Here is a 13,718-nt window from a genome sequence, read left to right as displayed (position 1 = left end):
TCCAGCCAAACCTTCTATTGGGAAACTTCAATGCTCAAACGTCAGGTAGATCGTCTTATTATTTCCGTTTATAAGTGTTTCTATTACACTGCATCCTTTTTATTCTTTTTCTATCCCATCTCACCTTTCAGTGAATCTGATGCAGCGTGACTTAGTGGACTATAACGAAGAACATCAATAAGTAGCGGATAAATACTTCTTGATCTTAATTCTATCAATGATCTAAGAAATCCCCAGGTTGACAAAAGCTAGATACTCTCTAGGTTTTGAAGGAAAAGAAAAAAGAACGCTCAACTCTGAGGTTTCTTATTCAACAAAATCAATAATCAACATAAACTCTTTTTCTCTAGAGGCTATAACCATATATTTATAGCCCAAAACCGTAAACCTGATAAAATATGACATAAATACTCTTAAAGCCCTAAACTTAATAAAATAATAAAATAAAGACTCCTAAAACCTTAACCCTAATAAAATAACAACATAAAGTCGGCTAGAAAATAAAACAAACTGATGGCGCCCGTCCGGACGGCCACGACACTTAAATGACAAAAACATAAAATAACATATGGGATCGGAATACACTCTGATCTACATCAGAATCCCTTAGAAATCTCTAGTCTCTTGAGAAAATATAACAAATAATTCTTTTCTTTTCCACTTTCACCCTTTTTCACCTTTCAGTATTACTGAGGCTTGATAGAAAAATGTTGTGTAAATGCTGCTAAACCTTACAGGATATATATATTATGATCAAATCTCCATTTGCTGCTCTAAGAATATAGAGCCATAACTTTCACATTTTTCATTTTCAACTTCTCTGTAAATTCAATAAGGTAGCAGCGAACAAGTAATGTTATTTTTCACACCCATTACCGGTTGATATTGTGTGCATGTTTTAAGTAATTGATATGAGAAGCACTTTAATACACGCCATAATAACCGGTATAAAATGTGAAATGAGTAGCATTACTCTGCTGTAAACAAGGGCCAAAAAAGTACTGGGAAAACAAATACCCAGGCTATTAATTTACACCTTAAATTTGCCATCTCCAAGCCCTAATGATACTGTTAATTATCTATTACACAACTGTTACTAAATTTCAGCACAAGCTATACATGACAATACCATGTACAGGAAATGCAGATATTATAATAACAATTTTCCAATTTAATAAATTAAGGAAATAATGAATTCTTTACATCTTTTGCTTTCACAAAATGAAAAACTCACAAACTGTTAGAGCACCTCCTCGTACCATGCCCCGTGAAGATTGCTCGACACAACTGCCACCACAATCAGCACTTCAGCTACTTCCAAGCATTTGGCAAGTAGCAAGAATTAATTGAAGTCCATAGCATCCAGTACTTATGACATTAAGAGAAAAATTCCAGCATACTCGATCTTATTAAGAAGTAAAGAAGCCTAAAAATACACTTGAAACTGGTACTTGTATCTGCTATAGAACAAAGCGCAGACCCCTAATTATTAGAAGGGAAAATGAGGCATTTGATTTTTCTCCAGATTGAGAAATCTCTTCTACTTCTTTGAGAAGCATATGGTGAGTTGTCTTCATCTCATTATCATTATTTGGGGCAGAAAGTTTCTGCAAAGTGAGTAGGGCAAACTTTGTGATAAATTTGCTGTTCTCTTGGGGCTGGGATTTCAATACTCTTCCAATCATTAGGTTGATAATATTAAGGGAAAACTTCACTTTACACCCTTGAATTACCACTAGATTTGACAAGCCCTCCAAATTTTAAAACCTCTCAATTTGAACTACTAAATCAGATTTAGCCGTTAACTTCTAACGACAATACCTAAAAGACCAAAATATATTTGATTTCGTTTTTTTTAGAACTCTTGGAATTAAGGGTAAATTTAGAATTTTATAAAAAATTCGGGGTATAAACGTCATTGTCTCACTTTTAGCATTTAAAATATGATGGATCAAGGGATTCTACTGGACTACAATTGAAAGTTCAGGGGTTTAAATTAAGAGGTTTTGAAGTTTTGAGGCTTGTCAAATCGTGTGATAATTCAAAGGTCTAAGTGAAGTTATCCCTAATATTAACGTTATTGTGTTTTTTTATTGACTAACCATCTCAAATTTTCAGTTTGATTTCATTAATAGCCTGAGCTTTAAATCTTAGTTTGTATTTCAAGGACAGGTTCTTACCCTGTTTCTTATGTACAGATGATACTAAGTGCTGTCTACATTGTCAGCTCAGTTGACATTATTCCAGAAGGTATGTTGTTGCTACTTGTACATCTTATTTGTTGAATTCTTGTGGTGGACATGTTTTGGTAACTGAATAAAGGTGATATAATATATCAACTGTACAACAGGAATATTGGGAATAGTTGGGCTCTTGGATGATCTCCTTATACTGCTTATCTTCTTCCTGCGCGTTGCTGCCATTTATCGCTCGGTACTCTATGCTTGTCACAGAGGTTCATGAGCTGTCCTGCTAACATGAAAGAGAAGAGAGTGCAACGGTAGAGATAAAGGAATTCTCCACAGAGACCAGTATTGTTGGTTTTTCTTTTTTCTCTTTTTCGATTTTAGTGGCCTTCACTAAACCTAGATAGGTTTCCTTTCTTTTTCGCCCTTTCTAGCTTCTCTCTGGTTGTTACCGTTGCAATGCAATGGCAAAGCTTGCTTCATCTCACACTTTTTGCAATCAAACGTGGATGTTTCTTTGTGCATGGGCAAAAAATCATTCTTTTATGTGAGTTTGTAATAATGTTGTGTTCATTTTGCTTTATATTATGCAGCAAAGGGAAAAGACGTTACTATAGTACCGTCGAGCACGTCAACAGTATGCTAACATTTTTACAGTAAAATTAGGGCTAACAATTTTTGACACGGTTAGCATTACTTTAAATTTGATTAAGCACAAAACTTATCCAAATAAACGTTACTCTCAAATAGGGTTACCAATAATGTGCCATGAACAATCCAGTTTCATAAATACTGATGTAGGAGTTCATTCTTATGGCTAGTTCTGGAACAACGCTTTATATTGAGGGTGTTATCTTTTGAAAGAGAAGATGGTCCCTGGAAGGATTGTCGAGCATATTATTGAGGTCATTTTATGGATTATTCACTTCGTGTTGCTTATTTCTTTCTGCAATCAGAATCCCACGTTGACATAGAAACTTGGGTTTTAAATTGGAAAAAAAAAAATGATATTCAAAGGTGTGAATTGTCATTGACATATATGAACACTATTTTGAAGCAACATTGGCCATCAAGAGAACCCTCTTCTTAAACATGCTATGTGAAAAACATTATTCCCATTAATACCATGCATCAACAAACTGCATATGCATATGCATAAGCACAATATACAATACATATTGACAAGTTCTTAAAATAATTAAAGCTATAACCAAACCTCTTAGGAGAGAGAAAGAGTTCACTGATAACTAATAAACTTTGAAATCTCCATACCTTGGGTGAGTTTAAGGCTATGTTGCTGCCTCTTTCCAATCACCACTTTGAAGTGACTTTGTTAGTTATTTCTTTGACACACAAAAGTAGAGAAGTGAACATTAAATTTGTATTGAGTGCATTCTACAGCCAGGCCATCGAAAGTCTTACCACAAGAATCACGTGGAGGTGAAGACTTAGTCTTTGAGACAAAAGTGAGAGGGTATTGATGATCATCTTTGATTGCGAAAGTACTTCTAAACTTAATTTATAGTTATATTCCTAAAATGCATTGGGAATGAGCAGGGAAGTCGCATTCTGCACAATAATAAAACCATTGATTTAGATCTCTTTTTTTTTTTTTTCGCAAATTAGACAATAGTATTCTTCACAATGATCTTCATCAGTGTAGTTGAGCTTGAAGAGATGATCATCATATATGTGCCTAGCTATGAAAGGAAGAGTTGCATGATAAGTGCTAAAATATTCATATTTTCAGCCCTTAACTTGCATGTTTTAATCCTTTGGTTTTACTTAATTAGGCCATTTTAATTTCTTTTTGTGTTTTTCATACTTTTACAGGCTTTTGGAAGAAAAATGAAGTAAAACTAGGTGATTTGAGCTCAAAAGAGAAAATGGAGACAATTGTAGCTCCCTGTTATTGCGACCAATCGCAGGGTACCTGCGATCGAGCGCAAGCCAGAAGAAGGAACGATCGCAAACCTGCGATCGAGCGCAGACGGGCTGCGATCGAGCGCACCCGTGCGCATGAGACTTATCAAGTGGTGGCTGGATTGACATTATTTCCATATTAGGGTTTTCCAACTCCAATTTGTAATAGGTCTCAAAACCCTACGAAATCCTTAAGTTTACTACTTTGTCTAGGACTTCTAAAGCCTATAAATAGACCCTTAAGCCTCTAGAATAGATAGACTTTGTAAGGAGAAGAATAGGAGCTCTTTAAGTTCAAGTCTCGGGTTTATTCTTTCCCTTTCTTTTATTTTATTTTATAAAGATGTTTAACATCAACTTTATGTGTAGCTAATTTAATTAGTAGGGCTTGATTGATGCCCTAGTTGTGTTTTGTTAATATTTCAATATTGGTGCCTTTGTGATGATCTTGTTGTGCTATTTAACTTGATTAATACCTACTTGCATGAATTCCTCATATGTGTGTGCCTGATCAACATATGCATAAGGTACGGATTAGTTAGTTAAATCAATTTGGATGGCCGAGTCCTGAGTTTAACGTAAGTAACAAAAGAAATCCACGCCGGGTTCTTAGGTTAATCAACATGGGGAACTGGGAGTATATGCCTTGCCCTAGGCCTCGTGTGTTTGTCGATTTTCATAGAATATATGCCTTCCAAAGGAACAACTTAGTATAAATCATGCTAAATCCCTTAGGAATGAAAAGAGTTAGAGTATACGCCATGCCTAACTTGTTGCTTAGGGAAATCTATAGCCTTAGGAGTATACAACATGCCCTAAGGTTGACAAACATTAGATATGCAAAACTTGATCAAAGCATTGGCATATTGTTATAGTAGCCAAATATAATTAGCCAAATATCATCACTTCAACAATCAATCCTTGTTTTACTTTTGCTTAAGGAATCTATTTTTAAACATAAATTCAGCAATCCTCGTGGGAATGATCTTGTACTTACACTATATACTACTATGTTGACCTTGTGCACTTGCAGATAAAACGTACAATTATTCACCTATTAATTTAGGTAGATTTTTGCACAACATTGCACATTCAAGACCCATGGCAAAATCGCAACTAGTGCATACAAACTTGCTAGCTTGTTTACTGTGATAAATGGCATTACAAACGTGACATCTTTTATTAGAATTACTAGCAAGGAAGAGGGAGTGTTGATGACCTTCATGTTTCAAGGTTTCTGAAATTGAACAACATTGAAGGTGAAGGTCGAAATTACACCCATCACATCTATAAGCAAAGCCATGGCGTTGATTTCTACAAGCATCACAACTGAACAATCCATTATTGTAAGACACCTGTGAGATGAGGGTGAGCTGGTGTTGGTGAAGTATGTGTTGCTTCTTTCTTGGTAGCTGAGCACATCTACTGTGGAGAAAGAAGTTGCAGTGCGTACAACTGTAAAACAAGGTGGAGATGAATTCCATACAACCATCACAAAACTTAACATCCGTGAGCTCCTCATTGCCAATAAATAAATCATGCTGATGGCTAAAATGTTGTATTTGCGTCACTCCTTCAACCTCCATAACATCAGTCACTAAATCATCGGATACCCTGGGCAAGAACATGAGAATTTCACTTTCTCCATCTTCAAATGCACATTCCAAGTGAGCCACGTAACCACATTCTTGACAATAATAGGTTGCATACTTTATTTTCACCTATTGATAGCAAAGTCTACAGAATATGCTGTTGTCCAAGTGCTCTTTAACTTGACCAAGAGAATAGGTGAGAGGGAGAGAGTGATGATGTTTTAAAATTGAGATGATACATAAAAATCGAGCACATTTACTGTGAATCAAGAGTTGACAGATGCTACATAATGAGGGTAACTCCTTGGCTTCCTCACCACAAGCGCTACAAGTGAATTGGTTCTTCTGAAAGAAGGGGATGAATACATGTTGGCAACATGTATTCCCGAGATGGATACATTGGTCAAGTCGAGACCAATAACATGTCCCTCATTACAGGTTATGCCTTCCTAAGAGCAGCAATCAACACTTCGATTCCACTTAACAAGTTTTGTGGACATAGTAAGATCGAATGTAAGGTTGTTCTTAAGTTGCAGCAACAAGGACTTCTGATTGCTACTACATTGGCCAGACAACCCAAAGACAGAAATGGTGAGGAAAAGTGAGTAAATGGCCATCAAGAAAAGCCTCGATAAGACTGCAGGAAGTCTCATTAATGAAGGCTATTACAAGACATAACCTTACAATAATAAAGAATCGAAGAGGTTGTTGCCTAATTTCTTTCGAGTGTGATTAAATTTATAGATGGGGGTTGTGGCTCCGAGTAGCTCTGATCATGAGCATGCTGAAAATATAATGGTTCCACTAACACGACTCTTTGACTTGTAACTTTGAGTCGTTTGTGCCCGACCAAGAAGAAGAAGTAAGAGAAGATGATCTTATAGATCAAGCACCATTATTTGATCTTATATAAGTATGAATTTCTTTCAAATTTCTTTCCCTTTCCGAGTGCTTTGTGAGGTTTACTTGGCTCCTGGCAATATGTTTTGAATCATTGGTCTTCCATTACAAGTGGAGTTGACCCAAGTGGTCAAAAAGTAGAACATTGGGTCATAGAAAACAGAAAAAGAGGGATGTGGAAGATAAGTGGTGGTGGGAAATCGGGCTCCATTTAGTGCATTTTGGAAGATAATATTGTCCATTTGTTTTTTGGACAAAATGTTTTAGACAAATATATCGTCCTCTTATTTATCTACTTTTATTTTTATTTTTTTGAAATCAACAAATATACTCTCTTAATTGCACTAAATGGATACTCTTTAAGAAAGTTGAAATTGAGAGGATCCGTTTCTAGCCAAACCTTCTATTGAGAAACTTCAATGCTCAAACGTCAGGCAGATCGTCTTATTATTTCCGTTTATAAGTGTTTCTATTACACTGCATCCTTTTTATTCTTTTTCTATCCCATCTGACCTTTCAGTGAATTTGATGTAGCGTGACTTAGTGGACTATAACGAAGAACATCAATAAGTAGCGGATAAATACTTTTAGATCTTAATTCTATCAATGATCTAAGAAATCCCCAGGTTGACAAAAGCTAGATACTCTTTTGGTTTTGAAGGAAAAGAAAGAAGAACGCTCAACTCTGAGGTTTCTTATTCAACAAAATCAATAATCAACATAAACTCTTTTTCTCTAGAGGCTATAAGCATATATTTATAGCCCAAAACTGTAAACCTGATAAAATATGACATAAATACTTTCAAAACCCTAAACCTAATAAAATAACAAAATAAAGACTTCTAAAACTTTAAGCCTGATAAAATAACAACATAAAGTTGGCTAAAAAATAAACAAACTGACGGCGCCCGTCCAGACGGCCACGACACTTAAACGACAAAAACATAAAATAACATATGGGATAGGAATACACTCCGATCTACATCAGAATCCCTTAGAAATCTCTAGTCTCTTGAGAAAATATAACAAATAATTCTTTTCTTTTCCATTTTCACCCTTTTACACCTTTCAGTATTACTGAGGCTTGATAGAAAAACGTTGTGAAAATGCTGCTAAACCTTACGAGATATATATATTATGATCAAATCTCCATTTGCTGCTCTAAGAATATAGAGCCATAACTTTCACAATTTCCATTTTCAACTTCTCTGTAAATTCAATAAGGTAGCAGCGAACAAGTAATGCTACTTTTCACACCCATTACCGGTTGATATTGTGTGCATGTTTTAAGTAATTGATATGAGAAGCCCTTTAATACACGCCACAATAACTGGTATAAAATGTGAAAAGAGTAGCATTACTCTGCTGTAAACAAGAGCCAAAAAAGTACCAGGAAAACAAATACCCAAGCTATTAATTTACACCTTAAATTTGCCATCTCCAAGCCCTAATGATACTGTTAATTATCTATTACACAACTGTTACTAAATTTCAGCACAAACTATACATGACAATACCATGCACAGGAAATGCAGATATTATAATACCAATTTTCCAATTTAATAAATTAAGGAAATAATGATTCTTTACATCTTTTGCTTTTACAAAATGAAAAACTTACAAACTGTTAGAGCACCTCCTCATACCATGCCCCGTGAAGATTGCCCGACACAACTGCCACCACAATTAGCACTTTAGCTGCTTCCAAGCATTTGGCAAGTAGCAAGAATTAATTGAAGTCCATAGCATCCAATACTTATGTCATTAAGAGAAAAATTCCAGCATACTCGATCTATTAAGAAGTAAAGAAGCATAAAAATACACTTGAAACTGGTACCTGTATCTGCTATAGAACAAAGCGCAGACCCCTAATCATTAGAAGGGCAAATGAGGCATTTGATTTTTCTCCAGATTGAGAAATCTCTTCTACTTGTTTGAGAAGCTTATGGTGAGTTGTCTTCATCTCATCATCATTATCTGGGGCAGAAAGTTTCTTCAAAGTGAGTAGGGCAAACTTTGTGATAAATTTGCTGTTCACTTGGGGTTGGGATTTCCCAATCATTAGGTTGATAATATTAAGGGAAAACATCACTTTACACCCCTGAATTACCACTAGATTTGACAAGCCTTCCAAATTTTATAACCTCTCAATTTGAACCTCTGAACTTTCAATTGCAGTCAATTTGAACTACTAAATCAGATTTAGCCGTTAACTTCTAACGACAATACCTAAAAAGACCAAAATATATTTGATTTTGTTTTTTTAGAACTCTTGGAATTAAGGGTAAATTTAGAATTTTATAAAAAAATTCGGGGTATAAACGTCATTGTCTCACTTTTAACGTTTAAAATATGATGGATCAAGGGGTTCAAATGGACTACAATTGAAAGTTCAGGAGTTTAAATTGAGAGGTTTTGAAGTTTTGAGGCTTGTCGAATCGTGTGATAATTCAAGAGTCTAAGTGAAGTTATCCCTAATATTAACGTTATTGTGTTTTTTATTGACTAACCATCTCAAATTTTCAGTTTGATTTCGTTAATAGCCAGAGCTTTAAATCTTAGTTTGTATTTCAAGGACAGGTTCTTACCCTGTTTCTTATGTACAGATGATACTAAGTGCTGTCTACATTGTCAGCCCGGTTGACATTATTCCAGAAGGTATGTTGTTGCTACTTGTACATCTTATTTGTTGAATTCTTGTGGTGGACATGTTTTGGTAACTGAATTAAGGTGATATAATATATCAACTGTACAACAGGAATATTGGGAATAGTTGGGCTCTTGGATGATCTCCTTATACTGCTTATCTTCTTCCTGCACGTAGCTGCCATTTATTGCTCGGTACTCTATGCTCGTCACAGAGGTTCATGAGCTGTCCTGCTAACATGACAGAGAAGAGAGAGCAACGGTAGAGATAAAGGAATTCTCCACAGAGACTAGTATTGTTGGTTTTTCTTTTTTCTATTTTCCTATTTTAGTGGCTTTCACTAAACCTAGACAGGTTTCCTTTCTTTTTCGCCCTTTCTAGCTTCTCTCTGGTTGTTACCGTTGCGATGCAATGGCAAAGCTTGCTTCATCTCACACTTTTTGTAATCAAACGAGGATGTTTCTTTGTGCATGGGCAAAAAATCATTCTTTTATGTGAGTTTGTAATAATGTTGTGTTCATTTTGCTTCATATTATGCAACAAAGGGAAAAGACGTTACTATAGTACCGTCAAGCACGTCAACAGTATGCTAACATTTTTTTAGTAAAATTAGGGCTAACAATTTTTGACACGGTTAGCATTACTTTAAATTTGATTAAGCACAAAACTTATCCAAATAAACGTTACTCTCAAATAGGATTACCAATAATGTGCCATGAACAATCCAGTTTCTAGATGCTGACTGAGCACCATGGTATGATCAAGATATATATAATTAACTAGGAGTAAAACTTTTTAATAGCCTGTTATACGACTGTCATGTAATTGACATGACATGGCCGTAAAACTTACCGCCTCATTTTAAATGGTTGACTTTTACTATAACAATTAGATAGCAATTTATTAAATAACATTAATCATCAGCTAAAATTCTTAGCTGGAGATTTATTAGATTTATTGTACTATTTGTTGGTGAAATAAAATTCAAAGGAATTTCATAAATACTGATGTAGGAGTTCATTCTTATGGCTAGTTCTGGAACAACGCTTTATATTGAGGGTGTTATCTTTTGAAAGAGAAGATGGTCCCTAGAAGGATTGTCGAGCATATTATTGAGGTCATTTTATGGATTATTCACTTCGTGTTGCTTATTTCTTGCTGCAATCAGAATCCCACGTTGACATAGAAACTTGGGTTTTAAATTGGAAAAAAAAAAAGAAAGAAGAAAATGATATTCAAAGGTGTGAATTGTCATTGACGTATATGAATACTATTTTGAAGCAACATTGACCATCAAGAGAACCCTCTTCTTAAACATGCTATGTGAAAAACATCATTCCCATTAATACCATGCATCAACAAACTACATATGCATAAGCACAATATACAATACATATTGACAAGTTCTTAAAATAATTAAAGCTATAACCAAACCTCTTAGGAGAGAGAAAGAGTTCACTGATAACTAATAAACTTTGAAATCTCCATACCTTGGGTGAGTTTAAGGCTATGTTGCTGCCTCTTTCCAATCACCACTTTGAAGTGACTTTGTTAGTTATTTCTTTAACACACAAACTAGAGAAGTGAACATTAAATTTGTATTGATTGCATTCTACAGCCAGGCCATCGAAAGTCTTACCGCAAGAATCGCATGGAGGTGAAGACTTAGTCTTTGAGACAAAAGTGAGAGGGTATTGATGATCATCTTTGATTGCGAAAGTACTTCTAAACTTAATTTATAGATATATTCCTAAAATGCATTGGGAATGAGCAGGGAAGTCGCATTCTGCACAATAATAAAACCATTGATTTAGATCTCTCTTTTTTTCGCAAATTAGACAATAGAATTATTCACAATGATCTTCATCAGTGTAGGTGAGCTTGAAGAGATGATCGTCATATATGTGCCTAGCTATGAGAGGAAGAGTTGCATGATAAGTGCTAAAATATTCATATTTTCAGCCCTTAACTTGCATGTTTTAATCCTTTGATTTTAATTAATTAGGTCATTTTAATTTCTTTTTGTGTTTTTCATACTTTTACAGGCTTTTGGAAGAAAATGAAATAAAACTAGGTGATTTGAGCTCAAAAGAGAAAATGGAGACAATTGTAGCTCCCTGGTACTGCGATCAATCACAGGGTACCTGCGATTGAGCGCAATACCCGAGAGGACACAGCATCGAACAGGCCAGGAGCGATCGAGCGCTTGCTAGAAGAAGGAACGATCGCAGACCTGCGATCGAGCGCACACGGGCTACGATCGAACGCACCCGGGCGCAGGAGACTTATCAAGTGGCGGCTGGATTGACATTATTTCCATATTAGGGTTTTCCAACTCCAATTTGTAATAGGTCTCAAAACCCTACGAAATCCCTAGGTTTACTACTTTGTCTAGGACTTCTAAAGCCTATAAATAGACCTTTAAGCCTCTAGAATATATAGACTTTGTAAGGAGAAGAAGATGAGCTCTTCAAGTTCAATTCTTGGGTTTATTCTTTCCCTTTCTTTTATTTTATTTTATGAAGATGTTTAACATCAACTTTATGTGTAGCTAATTTAATTAGTAAAGCTTGATTGAAGCCCTAGTTATGTTTTGTTAGTATTTCAATATTGGCGCCTTTGTGATAATCTTGTTGTGCTACTTAACTTGATTAATACCTGCTTGCATGAATTCCTCATATGTGTGTGCTTGATCAACATATGCATGTGGTACGGACTAGTTAGTTAAATCAATTTGAATGGCCGAGTCCTGGGTTTAACATAAGTAACAAAAGAAATCTACGCCGGGTTCTTAGGTTAATCAACATGGGGAACCGGGAGTATATGCCATGCCCTAAGCCTCGTGTGTTTGTCAATTTTCATAGAATATATGCCTTCCTAAGGAACAACTTAGTAGAAATCATGCTAAATCTCTTAGGAATGAAAAGAGTTAGAGTATACGCCATGCCTAACTTGTTGCTTAGGGAAATCTATAGCCTTAGGAGTATACGACATGCCCTAAGGTTGACAAACATTAGATATGCGTAACTTGATCAAAGCATTGGCATATTGTTATATTAGCTAAATATAATTAGTGGTGGATATCAAAGCCCTACCCTTTATTATCATCACTTCCACAATCAATCCTTGTTTTGCTTTTGCTTAAGGAATCTATTTTTAAACATAAATTCAGCAATCCTTGTGGGAATGATCTTGTAGTTGCACTATATACTACTATGTTGACCTTGTGCACTTGCAGGTAAAACGTACAATTATTTACCTATTAATTTGGGTAGATTTTTGCACAACATTGCACATTCAAGATCCATGGCAAAATCGCAACTAGTGCATACAAACTTGCCAGCTTGTTTACTGTGATATGTGGCATTGCAAACGTGACATCTTTTATTAGAATTAATAGCAAGGAAGAGGGAGTGTTGATGACCTTCAAGTTTCAAGGTTTTTGAAATTGAACAACATTGAAGGTCAAGGTCGAAATTACACCCGTCACATCTATAAGCAATGCCATGGTGCTGACTTCTATAAGCATCACAACTGAACAATCCATTATTGTAAGACACCTGTGAGATGAGGGTGAGCTGGTGTATGTGTTGCTTCTTTCTTGGTAGCTGAGCACATCTACTGTGGAGAAAGAAGTTGTAGTGCGTACAACTGTAAAACGGGGTGGAGATGAATTCCATACAACCATCACAAAACTTAACATCCGCGAGCTCCTCATTGCCAATAATTAAATCATGTTGATGGCTAAAATGTTGTATTTGCGTCACTCCTTCAACCTCCATAACATCAGTCACTTAATCATCGGATAACCTAGGCAAGAACATGAGAATTTCACTTTCTCCATCTTCAAATGCACATTCCAAGTGAGCCACGTAACCACATTCTTGACAATAATAGGCTGCATACTCTGTTTTCACCTTTTGATAGCAAAGTCTACAGAATATGCTGTTGTCCAAGCGCTCTTTTACTTGACCAAGAGAATAGGTGAGAGGGAGAGAGTGATGATGTTTTAAAATTGAGATGATGTGTGGAAATCGAGTCCATTTACTGTGAATCAAAAGTTGATAGATGCTACATAATGAGGGTAACTCCTTGGCTTCCTCACCACAAGTGCTACAAGTGAATTGGTTCTTCCGAAAGGAGGGATGAATACATGTTGGCAGTCGTCAATGTTATTAATTTGCGGGCAGGTGGCGGCACACGTGATATCAAGACACTACAAGAATTTAGGTCTTTAGGGGCGACTTCGAGTGGACGCTAAAAGTCCTAAAGTGGACACTGTTAACAACAACGTCGACTTTTGGACTTTTAGCGACCACTAGGACCAAACGGATGTTTGAACGAACCTTTAATTTGTTTGAAGTTTGATCGATCATTTGATCCTATCACGATCGATCAAATATCTGATAATTTATATAAAATAAATAATGACATACTATCAGAGGTAAATTTTTGGGAAATAATATTTTA

The 13,718-nt window shown here is 35.7% G+C and overlaps 2 pseudogenes; both read right to left on the bottom strand.

Annotated features, from left to right (window-relative positions):
• Positions 1-3,519: 3,519 nt before the first annotated feature.
• Positions 3,520-5,695, bottom strand: LOC148586251 (protein VACUOLELESS GAMETOPHYTES-like; annotated as a pseudogene).
• Positions 5,696-10,777: 5,082 nt separating this feature from the next.
• Positions 10,778-13,030, bottom strand: LOC148586250 (protein VACUOLELESS GAMETOPHYTES-like; annotated as a pseudogene).
• Positions 13,031-13,718: the final 688 nt, after the last annotated feature.

Source organism: Corylus avellana, chromosome 4 (assembly GCF_965113065.1).
Source record: "Corylus avellana chromosome 4, dhCorAvel1.hap1.2, whole genome shotgun sequence".
Lineage (NCBI taxonomy): Eukaryota > Viridiplantae > Streptophyta > Magnoliopsida > Fagales > Betulaceae > Corylus > Corylus avellana.
Note: the sequence above shows the minus strand (reverse complement) of the source record. Positions and strands in the feature narration are given on the sequence as shown.